This window comes from Panulirus ornatus, chromosome 69, assembly GCF_036320965.1.
Source record: "Panulirus ornatus isolate Po-2019 chromosome 69, ASM3632096v1, whole genome shotgun sequence".
NCBI classification, from domain to species: Eukaryota; Metazoa; Arthropoda; class Malacostraca; order Decapoda; family Palinuridae; genus Panulirus; species Panulirus ornatus.
In genome coordinates, this window is record NC_092292.1 from 1,863,267 (window position 1) to 1,878,266 (window position 15,000).

The following is a 15,000-nucleotide window of genomic DNA, read 5'->3' on the forward strand; positions in this document are numbered from 1 at the left end:
TACATATCATACATATGTGTTAGTGGCGAGGTACTGTACATATCATACATATGTGTTAGTGGCGAGGTACTGTACATATCATACATATGTGTTAGTGGCGAGGTACTGTACATATCATACATATGTGTTAGTGGCGAGGTATTGTACATATACATATGTGCTCCCACGTCCAGGTGGACGAGGCTCCTGGCTCAGATGGTATACCTTCAAAAGTTCCTCAGGAGTGTGCCTCCTGCCTCGCTCCCATCCTCGCTTGCCTTTTTCGCCTCTGTCTCGGAGGTGGAGGAAGTGACGAGCTTTAGATAACTGGGTCGGACATGGCCGCGAATGGACTCGTTGGAGGTGAAGTGAGCCATAAGGTAGTGGAATGGGCTAAGGTCCAGAGCTTAGTGAGGAATGTGTGGAGGAAAAGGTTACTACAGTCGTCCCGACCGTGTCGCAAGGCGTGGGCTCCGAATGAGAAAGTACAGAAGAAAGAAAATGTGTTGGAAATGAAATGTTTGAGGACAATATGTGGTGTGAAGTGCGTTGATCGAGTAAGTACTGGATGGGTAAGGAAGATGTGTGGTAATAAAAAAATGTGATTGAGAGAACAGAAGCGAGTGTGCTGAAATTATTTGGGCATATGGAAATCATGAATGAGGTAAAGTTGACAAAGAAGATATATGTGTCAGAGGTGGAGGAGACAGGGAAAAAGGGAGATTGAATTGCAGATGGAAGGACGGAGTGGAAAAGGTTTTGAGTGTTCGGGCATGAACATGTAGGAGGATGCAAGGGGTGAACAGGATAGGGTGCACTGGAGCAATGTGATATACAGGGAATGACGTGCTGTCAAGGGACTGAACCTGGGCATGTAAAACAGCCGGGAAAACTACGGAAAGGTCTGTGGGGCCTGGATGTGGAAAGGGAGCTGTGGTTTCGGTCCATTACACATGACAGCTAGAGAATGAGCATGAACGAAAGAGGCCATTTCTTCGTCTGTTCCTAGCGCTACCTCGCTAATTCGGGAAACGTGAACATGTAAAAGAAGTAACGGTAACACAAACTGTTCCCATATCTTACTTGGTTATAAAGGTATCCGTGTCTTGATTTGACAAGGTTGGCGGTCCAAGAACATAATCAGTGTTTCTTGTCCTCAAGTTGCTTCCTCCCTGCTGGGTAGGAGGCTGCACGAACCGTTTTCTTCAACCTTCCCTCCTGCCCTCCCTGTGGCAGGCAGGCTGGCTTATAGTAAGTCTCTCGTAAATACCACAATTACTGCACAGGTTCCCTTCTGTCGGCGCCAGTCTCACCCACCTAATGCCTCGCTCTTCTGTTCCACCTTCCCTCTGGTCTTACTGCATTATTGTATTCTTCCATTTACTTTACTTAATAATCCTTTATATCATTCTACAAATACTTATATTTACCTTAAACCAACACCATTACTTAATCTTCCGTTCCACTACAGTAGAGAGTTTCTAAACTTCCTTATGCTTCGTCCTGTCACGTGTAACTCCTCATCCTGTACCATAAGTATTCAGCTACACTGTTCCACTCGCGTTGTGGCGACCGTCCGTTGTACTTATCATGTTTTCCAGCACATGTGCGTCTGTGTTGTTGTTGATACAACTTGCAGTGGCTATCGTCACAGACAATGAATTACGTTCAGATCAGCCAGGGTTGGAACCCTGGAAGGGAAATTCAGCTCAGAGCCAGCGCAGCTCATGATCCTTCTTTTAGCACGAGTTGATGAACGGTTAACTGGTTACCCAGGTCAACCCCCGCCACGTGACCACCGCCCCCCTTACAATGGTTACTGCCAGACAAAGTGGACAGTGGTTGGTGTGTACCGATTGATGCTGGACACCGGCACTCAAGTGTGATGTTGGGATTTAAATAACTTCGTTAAGTACTTGACACCTGATGATGAGGTGTATTGTCTCCACGAAACATGTGCCACATGTACAGAAAAATTACATGGTAAATGAAATTGTATGAACTCCGGAAGTGCGATTTAACCTTCATATACTTTTTTATTATTATACTTTGTCGCTGTCTCCCGAGTTAGCGATGTAGCGCAAGGAAACAGACAAAAGAATGGCCTAACCCATCCACATACACATGTATATACATAAAAGCCACACACGCACATATACGTACCTATACATCTCAACATATACATACATACACATACACAAACATATACATATATACACATGTACTTATTCACTCTCGCTGCCTTCATCCACTCCCGTCGCCACCCCGCCACACATGAAATGGAACCCCCTCCCCACGAGGTAGCACTAGGAAAATACAACAAAGGCCACATTCGTTCACACTCAGTCTCTAGCTGTCATGAGTAATGCTCCGAAACCACACCTCCCTTTCCACACCCAGGCCCCACAAAACTTTCCATAGTTTACCCTAGACGCTTCATATGCTCTGGTTCAGTCCACTGACAGCAAGTCGACCCCGGTATACCACATCGTTCCAATTCACTCTATTCCTTGCACGTCTTTCACCCTCCTGCATGTTCAGGCCCTGATCGCTCAAAATCTTTTTTACTCCATCCTTCCACCTCCAATTTGGTCTCCCACTTCTCCTCGTTCCCTCCACCTCTGACACATATATCATCTTTGTCAATCTTTCCTCACCCATTCTCTCCATGTGACCAAATCATTTCAATATAGCCTCTTATGCTCTTTCAAGCACTCTCTTTTTATTACCACACATCTCTCTTACCCTTTCATTACTCACTCGACCAAACCACCTCGCACCACATATTGTCCTCAAAAAATCTCATTTCCAACACATCCACCCTCATCCGCACAACTCTATCCTTAGCCCACACCTCGCAACCATATAACATTGTTGGACCACTATTCCTTCAAACATACCCATTTTTGCTTTCCGAGATAATGTTCTCGACTTCCACAAATTCTTCAACGCTCCCAGAACTTTCGTCCCCTCCCCCACCCTCTGACTCACTTCGACTTCCATGGTTTCATCCGCTGCCAAATCCACTCCCAGATATATAAAACACTTCGCTTCCTCCAGTTTTTCTCCATTCAAACTTACCTCCTAATTGACTTGTCTCAACCCTACCGTAACTAATAACCTTGCTCTTATTAAATTTTTCTCTCAGCTTTCTTCTTTCACACACTTTACCAAAGTCAGAAACCAGCTTCTGCAGTTTCTCACTCCAATCAGCCACCAGCGCTGCATCATCAGCGAACAACTGACTCACTTCCCAAGCCCTCTCATCCACAACAGACTGCATACTTGCCCCTCTCTCCAAAACTCTTGCATTCACTTACCTAACAACCCCGTCCATAAACAAACTAAACAACCATGGAGACATCACGCACCCCTGCCGTAAACCGACATTCACTGAGAACCAATCACTTTCCTCTCTTTCTACTCGTACACATGCCTTACATCCTTGATTAAAACTTTTCACTGCTTCTAACAACTTGCCTCCCACACCATATACTCTTAATACCTTCCACAGAGCATTCTCCAGATCCATAAATGATATATACAAATCCATTTGTTTTTCTAAGTATTTCTCACAAACATTCTTCAAAGCAAACACCTGATCCACACATCCTCTGCCACTTCTGGAACCACACTGCTCTTCCCCAATCTGATGCTCTGTACATGCCTTCACCCTCTCAATCAATACCCTCCCATAATTTACCAGGAATACTCAACAAACTTATACCTCTGTAATTTGAGCACTCACTCTTATCCCCTTTGCCTTTGTACAATGGCACTATGCAAGCATTCCGCCAATCCTCAGGCACCTCACCATGAATCATACATACATTAAATAACCTTACCAACCTGGCTGTCCGGTAGGATAATGATGGCGTCGGTATGAGAAAGGGGTTTGTCCCGTTCCGTCATACCCTACTGGGGGCTGGTGACATGATAGCCTACTGGGGGCTGGTGACATCATAGCCAACTGGGGGCTGGTGACATCATAGCCTACTGGGGGCTGGTGACATCATAGCCTACTGGGGGCTGGTGACATCATAGCCTACTGGCTGTTGGTGACATCATAGCCTACTGGGGGTCTGGTGACATCATAGCTTACTGGGGCTGGTGACATCATAGCCTACTGGGAGTTGGTGACATCATAGCCTACTGAGGGCTGTTGACATCATAGCCTACTGGGGGCTGGTGACATCATAGCCTACTGGGGGCTGGTGACATCATAGCCTACTGAGGGCTGGTGACATCATAACCTACTGGGGGCTGGTGACATCATAGCCTACTGGGGGCTGGTGACATCATAGCCTACTGAGGGCTGGTGACATCATAGCCTACTGGGGGTTGGTGACATCATAGCCTACTGGCTGTTGGTGACATCATAGCCTACTGGGGGCTGGTGACATCATAGCCTACTGGCTGTCGGTGACATCATAGCCTACTGGGGGCTGGTGACATCATAGCTTACTGGGGCTGGTGACATCATAGCCTACTGGGAGTTGGTGACATCTTAGCCTACTGGGGGCTGGTGACATCATAGCCTACTGGGGGCTGGTGACATCATAGCCTACTGGGGGCTGGTGACATCATAGCCTACTGGGGGCTGGTGACATCATAGCCTACTGAGGGCTGGTGACATCATAGCCTACTGGGGGTTGGTGACATCATAGCCTACTGGCTGTTGGTGACATCATAGCCTACTGGTGGCTGGTGACATCATAGCCTACTGGCTATCGGTGACATCATAGCCTACTGGGGGCTGGTGACATCATAGCTTACTGGGGCTGGTGACATCATAGCCTACTGGGAGTTGGTGACATCTTAGCCTACTGGGGGCTGGTGACATCATAGCCTACTGGGGGCTGGTGACATCATAGCCTACTGGGGGCTGGTGACATCATAGCCTACTGGGGGCTGGTGACATCATAGCCTAGTGGAGGTTGGTGACATCACAGCCTACTGGAGGCTGGTGACATCATTGCCTACTGAGGTTGGTGACATCATAGCTTACAGGGGCCGGTGACATCATTGCCTACTGGGGCTGGTGACATCATAGCCTACTGGGGCTGGTGACATCATAGCCTACTGGGGGCTGATGACATCATAGCCTACTGAGGGCTGGTGACATCATAACCTACTGAGGGCTGGTGACATCATAACCTACTGGGGGCTGGTGACATCATAGCCTACTGGGGGCTGGTGACATCATAGCCTACTGAGGGCTGGTGACATCATAGTCTACTGGGGGTTGGTGACATCATAGCCTACTGGCTGTTGGTGACATCATAGCCTACTGGTGGCTGGTGACATCATAGCCTACTGGCTGTTGGTGACATCATAGCCTACTGGGGGCTGGTGACATCATAGCCTACTGGGGGCTGGTGACATGATAGCCTACTGGGGGTTGGTGACATCATAGCCTACTGGGGACTGGTGACATCATAGCCTACTGGGGGCTGGTGACATCATAGCCTACTGGGGGCTGGTGACATCATAGCTCACTGGGTGCCGGTGACATCATAGCCTACTGGGGGCTGGAGACATCACAGCCTACTGAGGCTGGTGAAATCAAAGCCTACTGGGAGCTGGTGACATCATAGCCTACTGGGGGCTGGTGACATCATAGCCTACTGGGGGCTGGTGACATCATAGCCTACTGGTGGCTGGTGACATCATAACCTACTGGGGGCAGGTGACGTCATAGCCTACTGGGGGCTGGTGACATTATAACCTACCGGGGGCTGGTGACGTCATAGTCTACTGGGGACGGTGGCATTGCATTTAATTCCCTCCACGTTGGTTGCTGGTGGTCACTAGTGCACAAACTCACCCTCGCTCCGTCTCCTACACAACACTTCACATTATCAACAATAAAACCTTATTTTCTCTCCTGTTTATTTTCTCGGATGATACAGAATGGAACAATTTGGTTGCACATGAGTCAGGGAATCTGGCAAGACAGTTGTAGTGGACATGGATGGTTCCTAACCCTTATTGACCATCATCAAGAGAGTGGGATCCATCAAACATCTTCAGACGCTCCTCGTATTACTGGCTGTTTCACTATTCATTCAAGTAAGACTTGAATTCTATAGTACAACTTCCCTTCTGTAGGACATCATCTGTCTCCTTCATTCTCTGACTAAGGCTGCTTCTGCTCTACATTCTCTGATATCCATCTACAATATCAATCATCCTATCTGCTAAAAGGAAGATGTTCGTACGTGATGGAAGTATAAAAACACTTTGTACTTGTCTCACGTATCTTGAATCTTTCAACTTCGAAGCTGTCTGGCTTACAATATTTATCTTCTCTGTGATAATGCTTTTATATTTAGCATATCCGCCCAGCCCTTAATTCCTCAAACTGTGTTGAGCACTTTATTTGTTTCAGATCGCGCCACAAACATTCATGTTCACCACTACCTTGTGCTGAACTCTCTAAAAGGGAATCTAAGATAATCCCTGTGGAGCCGAGATCCTTGTTTTCTCTCTCCTTGACGATCTGGAGCAAATGGTTAAACTTTCGACACGAATTCCTGACTTTCACGACCATTCTACAGTCACACTCAGCCTCTTTTTACCTCTGAAAACTACCGCTATACATCCATTATTTCTGCCTTCTTTGGCTCTTTTAACCCTCTAGCTGGACATGCTCACCCCATTTTCCCCTCGCATCGCTGCACCTGGCACTCTGGCAGAGCTCAACGGTCTTTTCTGCACAGCTACTTTACTGATGTTGCTGGTGTTGTAGCAGAGGCAACCTTGGCTAGGATGGAGACGTGTCCACGTCTCTCAACTCCAGTTATGTTTTGATCGCTGTACATAGTTCTGATGGCCGCCGTGTCAGTGACCGAGCACATCCGGGTTATAACACTCTTCCCTTCCTCTATATCTCACTCTACTTGTATTTTTGATCTGGATCATTGCAAAGCTGTTCTTCGTAAAGTCAAATACACCTTCATAGGAAAGTGTACTGATTTAACTCTTTTTTGACTGATCAGTCTTTTCATTCCTTGGGCAAAGTCATCTATAACAAGTGTAGTATAACATTGCTTCCTCTCCTCCAACCTGGTCAACTTATGGTTGACTCCATATCTGATGCAGCTGTTCATTTTGCCAGGTAATATTATCTCCTCCAACTCTGGATGGTTCTGTGTCTTGCTCTTCTATTCATCTACTCTTCCTGACACTATGACATCCTCTATATGTTCTTCTCCCAGGATTAGCCGTAGACTCTCAAAGTTTCTCACGGACCTGCTCGAGCCCTGGGGCAGTGAGTCTCCGACCTAACACCGGTCCTTCCTCGTGTGTTTCATCTCTGTCTGAAAACCTAAATTTTTCTTTCGTCTTGGAAGCGTGCCTTGGTGCAGCCTGTCCCTACGAAAGGAGACGTCATAATTCTTCCCCTGTCGCCCCGTCGCTCTCACTTCTCCTCGATCCACAGGTCATGAATCTCATAATTTTTCAATGAACTTAGACCGGCTTTCCCTTCCCTCAGATTACCACTACAGATCTCGCAGGTCAAGTTCTACGACAGATCTTCTCTCCCGTGTGACACACCTTTAGACCTCCTCCTCTTTAACTCTTCGTGTGAAAACTTTCTCAAACGTTACTTGGCCACAGAGGGAAAGAATGACAAAAATATAGTTCATACAAGATGTTTTCTCTCACAGAACTTCTAAATGTTATGCATTATTGAGGAAAAATACCCCAAAAGATGTATTGATAAGAGAAATTGTGTGAGTGATGACAGTAGTAAGTATTGTGTCCTACAATGCGACATGGATAGTTATTACTTATGTAAACATATGCAAACTATAAACTTTCTTTACATATGATTTCGTTCTCCATACAACAGAACACATTACTCACTGTATTGTATTTTATCAGAAGTTATTTAGCGTATCACATACGATTCATTCATACATAGTTTAGAACTCTCTGAATGATTTAAGTATTTATTGATATTCTACGTATCTATGTAATTTCATCTGTGAATGAATGGAAAGATAAGCGTAAATACATCACATTATATACAATAGAACGAGAGAAACTGTTATCCCTTTATAGTTACTGCATAACTGTAGCTTCCCACTATGATGACGGTTACATTTTCTTTGACAATTTATGGGTAACTATGATACCTGATTTTTTCTTTCCATTTCTTTTCTTATTCTGGTAGTGTGTTTATGGATAAGATGTGAAGTCATGCCTTAGATGTGTACTCCAGTAAGGGTACGAGGGTATGAAGCCACAAACCTGTTCAAGCACAATGATATTACTGAACCTCTTTTTCACGACTGTAGAACCGATGAGACGGGAGCCAGGGTAGGTCACTGCTCGTGGCCCGGATTCCATCGAGGGGCTCGGCCACCTGTGTTTTCTTCTCATGCTCACTTGAATCTGTTTCTCACATGATAACGAAAACCTTCGTCCTTCATGTCCCATCGATGTATAATACATTGTATTAATTATGCTGTATGTAGTATGAACCCTGCTTTCCCTATGTGCGATATGCTTTACATTAAGAAGAGAGAGAGAGAGAGAGAGAGAGAGAGAGAGAGAGAGAGAGAGAGAGAGAGAGAGAGAGAGAGAGAGAGAGAGAGAGAGAGAGAGAGAGAGAGAGAGAGCCCGTGGAACCTCGCTCCTTCACGGTTTATTCCAGACTGAGGGAGGATAGGGTTGTCCAGATGGTTTACCGTGGGCAGTGCTGGCCAGAATGTGATCTAATTTTCTAATTTCTAAACTTCTTTCCAATGGCTTTTGTGCTTCTCTCTGTTCTTCACTACATAACTTCCCCAGTAGCTGATCCACTGCAGTACTCACTGATGGCTCCACGTCTTCCTTTCATCATTATCGTTCTGTTATTTCGTCTATTCTCCTTATTTCTCAACATCAGTGTAGATCATTCCAGTTCACGTACTCCAACCTCCCTTTGCCTCCCCTTCTCCTATCATTCATTCTCTTTCTCCCACTGAACATATCATCTTTCTTGGTTCGCACCTGCGCACCTGCATATGTATATTGGTTACATCCACACACATTTATACACCCCAATCTGAGCCTTCGAGGAGGATGAGCACTCCTCGAGTGATTCCTTCTTCTGTTTCCCCTTTTAGAAAGTTGAAATACATATATATATATATATATATATATATATATATATATATATATATATATATATTTTTTTTTTTTTTTTTTTTTTTTTTTTTTTTTTTTTTTATACTTTGTCGCTGTCTCCCGCGTTTGCGAGGTAGCGCAAGGAAACAGACGAAAGAAATGGCCCAACCCCCCCCCCCCCCCCATACACATGTACATACACACGTCCACACACGCAAATATACATACCTACACAGCTTTCCATGGTTTACCCCAGACGCTTCACATGCCTTGCTTCAATCCACTGACAGCACGTCAACCCCTGTATACCACATGACTCCAATTCACTCTATTTCTTGCCCTCCTTTCACCCTCCTGCATGTTCAGGCCCCGATCACACAAAATCTTTTTCACTCCATCTTTCCACCTCTAATTTGGTCTCCCTCTTCTCCTCGTTCCCTCCACCTCCGACACATATATCCTCTTGGTCAATCTCTCCTCACTCATTCTCTCCATGTGCCCAAACCATTTCAAAACACCCTCTTCTGCTCTCTCAACCACGCTCATTTTATTTCCACACATCTCTCTTACCCTTACGTTACTTACTCGATCAAACCACCTCACACCACACATTGTCCTCAAACATCTCATTTCCAGCACATCCATCCTCCTGCGCACATCTCTATCCATAGCCCACGCCTCGCAACCATACAACATTGTTGGAACCACTATTCCCTCAAACATACCCATTTTTGCTTTCCGAGATAATGTTCTCGACTTCCACACATTTTTCAAGGCTCCCAAAATTTTCGCCCCCTCCCCCACCCTATGATCCACTTCCGCTTCCATGGTTCCATCCGCTGACAGATCCACTCCCAGATATCTAAAACACTTCACTTCCTCCAGTTTTTCTCCATTCAAACTCACCTCCCAATTGACTTGACCCTCACCCCTACTGTACCTAATAACCTTGCTCTTATTCACATTTACTCTCAACTTTCTTCTTCCACACACTTTACCAAACTCAGTCACCAGCTTCTGCAGTTTCTCACATGAATCAGCCACCAGCGCTGTATCATCAGCGAACAACAACTGACTCACTTCCCAAGCTCTCTCATCCCCAACAGACTTCATACTTGCCCCTCTTTCCAGGACTCTTGCATTTACCTCCCTTACAACCCCATCCATAAACAAATTAAACAACCATGGAGACATCACACACCCCTGCCGCAAACCTACATTCACTGAGAACCAATCACTTTCCTCTCTTCCTACACGTACACATGCCTTACATCCTCGATAAAAACTTTTCACTGCTTCTAACAACTTGCCTCCCACACCATATATTCTTAATACCTTCCACAGAGCATCTCTATCAACTCTATCATATGCCTTCTCCAGATCCATAAATGCTACATACAAATCCATTTGCTTTTCTAATATATATATATATATATATATATATATATATATGATCCCTGGGGATAGGGGATTAAGAGTACTTCCCACGTATTCCCTGCGTGTCGTAGAAGGCGACTAAAAGGGGAGGGAGCGGGGGGCTGGAAATCCTCCCCTCTCGGTTTTTTTTTTAATTTTCCAAAAGAAGGAACAGAGAATTGGGCCAGGTGAGGGTATTCCCTCAAAGGCCCAGTCCTCTGTTCTTAACGCTACCTCGCTAATGCGGGAAATGGCGAATAGTTTGAAAGAAAAGAAAGAAAAATATATATATATATATATATATATATATGTATATATGGTAAAGTGTGTGAAAGAAGAAAGTTAAGAGTAAATGTGAATAAGAGCAAGGTTTTTAGGTACAGTAGGGTTGAGGGTCAAGTCAATTGGGAGGTAAGTTTGAATGGAGAAAAACTGGAGGAAGTAAAGTGTTTTAGATATCTGGGAGTGGATCTGGCAGCGGATGGAACCATGGAAGCGGAAGTGAATCATAGCGTGGGGAAGGGGGCGAAAATCCTGGGAGCCTTGAAGAATGTTTGGAAGTCGAGAACATTATCTCGGAAAGCAAAAATGGGTATGTTTGAAAGAATAGTGGTTCCAACAATGTTGTATGGTTGCGAGGCGTGGGCTATGGATAGAGTTGTGCGGAGGAGGGTGGATGTGCTGGAAATGAGATGTTTGAGGACAATGTGTGGTGTGAGGTGGTTTGATCGAGTAAGTAATGTAAGGGTAAGAGAGACGTGTGGAAATAAAAAGAGCGTGGTTGAGAGAGCAGAAGAGGGTGTTTTGAAATGGTTTGGGCACATGGAGAGAATGAGTGAGGAAAGATTGACCAAGAGGATATATGTGTCGGAGGTGGAGGGAACGAGGAGAAGTGGGAGACCAAATTGGAGGTGGAAAGATGGAGTGAAAAAGATTTTGTGTGATCGGGGCCTGAACATGCAGGAGTGTGAAAGGCGTGCAAGGAATAGAGTGAATTGGATCGATGTGGTATACCGGGGTTGACGTGCTGTCAGTGGATTGAATCAGGGCATGTGGAGCGTCTGGGGTAAACCATGGAAAGTTGTGTGGGGCCTGGATGTGGAAAGGGAGCTGTGGTTTCGGGCATTATTGCATGACAGCTAGAGACTGAGTGTGAACGAACGGGGCCTTTGTTGTCTTTTCCTAGCGCTACCTCGCACACATGAGGGGGGAGGGGGATGGTATTCCATGTGTGGCGAGGTGGCGATGGGAATGAATAAAGGCAGACAGTGTGAATTGTGTGCATGGGTATATATGTATGTGTCTGTGTGTGTATATATATATGTACATTGAGATGTATAGGTATGTATATTTGCGTGTGTGGACGTGTATGTATATACATGTGTATGGGGGTGGGTTGGGCCATTTCTTTCGTCTGTTTCCTTGCGCTACCTCGCAAACGCGGGAGACAGCGACAAAGCAAAATAAAAAAAAAAAAAAAAAAAATATATATATATATATATATATATATATATATATATATATATATATATATATATTTTTTTTTTTTTTTATACTTTGTCGCTGTCTCCCGCGTTTGCGAGGTAGCGCAAGGAAACAGACGAAAGAAATGGCCCCCCCCCATACACATGTACATACACACGTCCACACACGCAAATATACATACCTACACAGCTTTCCATGGTTTACCCCAGACGCTTCACATGCCTTGATTCACTCCACTGACAGCACGTCAACCCCTGTATACCACATCGCTCCAATTCACTCTATTCCTTGCCCTCCTTTCACCCTCCTGCATGTTCAGGCCCCGATCACACAAAATCTTTTTCACTCCATCTTTCCACCTCCAATTTGGTCTCCCTCTTCTCCTCGTTCCCTCCACCTCCGACACATATATCCTCTTGGTCAATCTTTCCTCAGTCATTCTCTCCATGTGCCCAAACCATTTCAAAACACCCTCTTCTGCTCTCTCAACCACGCTCTTTTTATTTCCACACATCTCTCTTACCCTTACGTTACTTACTCGATCAAACCACCTCACACCACACATTGTCCTCAAACATCTCATTTACAGCACATCCATCCTCCTGCGCACAACTCTATCCATAGCCCACGCCTCGCAACCATACAACATTGTTGGAACCACTATTCCTTCAAACATACCCATTTTTGCTTTCCGAGATAATGTTCTCGACTTCCACACATTTTTCAAGGCTCCCAAAATTTTCGCCCCCTCCCTCACCCTATGATCCACTTCCGCTTCCATGGTTCCATCCGCTGACAGATCCACTCCCAGATATCTAAAACACTTCACTTCCTCCAGTTTTTCTCCATTCAAACTCACCTCCCAATTGACTTGACCCTCAACCCTACTGTACCTAATAACCTTGCTCTTATTCACATTTACTCTTAACTTTCTTCTTCCACACACTTTACCATACTCAGTCACCAGCTTCTGCAGTTTCTCACATGAATCAGCCACCAGCGCTGTATCATCAGCGAACAACAACTGACTCACTTCCCAAGCTCTCTCATCCCCAACAGACTTCATACTTGCCCCTCTTTCCAGGACTCTTGCATTTACCTCCCTAACAACCCCATCCATAAACAAATTAAACAACCATGGAGACATCACACACCCCTGCCGCAAACCTACATTCACTGAGAACCAATCACTTTCCTCTCTTCCTACACGTACACATGCCTTACATCCTCGATAAAAACTTTTCACTGCTTCTAACAACTTGCCTCCCACACCATATATTCTTAATACCTTCCACAGAGCATCTCTATCAACTCTATCATATGCCTTCTCCAGATCCATAAATGCTACATACAAATCCATTTGCTTTTCTAAGTATTTCTCACATACATTCTTCAAAGCATATATTTTTTTTTTTTTTCCATACTATTCGCTATTTCCCGCGATAGCGAGGTAGCGTTAAGAACAGAGGACTGGGCCTTTGAGGGAATATCCTCACCTGGCCCTCTTCTCTGTTCCTTCTTTTGGAAAATTAAAAAAAAAAAAAACGAGAGGGGAGGATTTCCAGCCCCCCGCTCCCTTCCCTTTTAGTCGCCTTCTACGACACGCAGGGAATACGTGGGAAGTATTCTTTCTCCCCTATCCCCATATATATCAGGAGTACAAAAAAGATAGATAAAACTGAATTACATATTTGGATGTAAAACACAAACATGTATAAGAAACAAACTACTGTACATAGAGTGTAGGAGGTGAGTGGAAGCACTGTAAGCGATACAGTGACATATTATGATGGGCAGTATGAGCTGCAACCTAATTACAAAATATGGATGGAAATATTTCTGTATCCATATTTTGTATTTGGGTTGCGGCTCATACTGCCCGTCATGATATTGTTAATTTGAGTCGCTTTTAGTGTTTTTACTCACTTTTTGCATTCTGTGTGCAGTGGTTTGTTTCTTATGCATGTATATATGTTTGCATTGTACATTTTATATCCAAATTTTGTGATGCCATTCTCTTTTCTCACTATGTAGATTCTTGATTATGCGTGTGTGGGGGCAGGAACTTAGTTGAGATAAAATGGATAATTTTGCACAGCTGACGTTGGAGCACTCACTTAGTGGTAGAACAATATGGAGAAAGTTGGAGAAGATGTGAGTCGACCTCGATGCTGTCCTCGTGGGACGCGCCCAACACACTAGGTTGAACTGTCTCGTGTGTTATCTCGTAAAGCCACAGTGAGCAATACAGCTGTTACCCCACCTTGATCTAACACCTCCAGGTTGGTTGGCTGGTCGGTTGGTAGTTTGGTTGTTTGATTGGTTGGTTGGTTGGTTGGTTGGTGGTTGTTTGGTCGGTTGGTTGGTTGGTAGGTAGGTTGGTTGTTTGTTTGGTTGGTTGATTGGTTGGTTGGTAGTTTGGTTGGTTGGTTGGTTGGTTGGTTGGTTGATCGTCTGGGCTTTAGCCTCATCAACTGCCAACATCGTTCAAATCGTGAACGTCAACCTACATCCAGCAACAGATAATCTTGAACACTTACTTTATGGATGATGCTAAGACCACATACACATGCATGTGGCACCTTCAACGTCTCATGTTTGCTGAAGTTCACTAGACAGGTCACTGTAGGATCTGATGATATGAAAGTTGAAGAGAATACTTCAAGGCTGTTTATTTTAGCAGTTGGTTCAGTTTGTTCTATACAAACACGTAACTTTGTGCAAGTCAACCTAACCTAACACAGTCAGTAGTTATGTTATTCTTTAGATTGAACCAGTGACAGTACGCTGGTCTTACAGTATTCTTATGTTCAATACGCTGGTCTTACAGTATTCTTATGTTCAATACGCTGGTCTTACAGTATCTTTATGTTCAATACGCTGGTCTTACAGTATTCTTATGTTCAATACGCTGGTCTTACAGTATTCTCATGTTCAATACGCTGGTCTTACAGTATCTTTATGTTCAATACGCTGGTCTTACAGTATTCTTATGTTCAA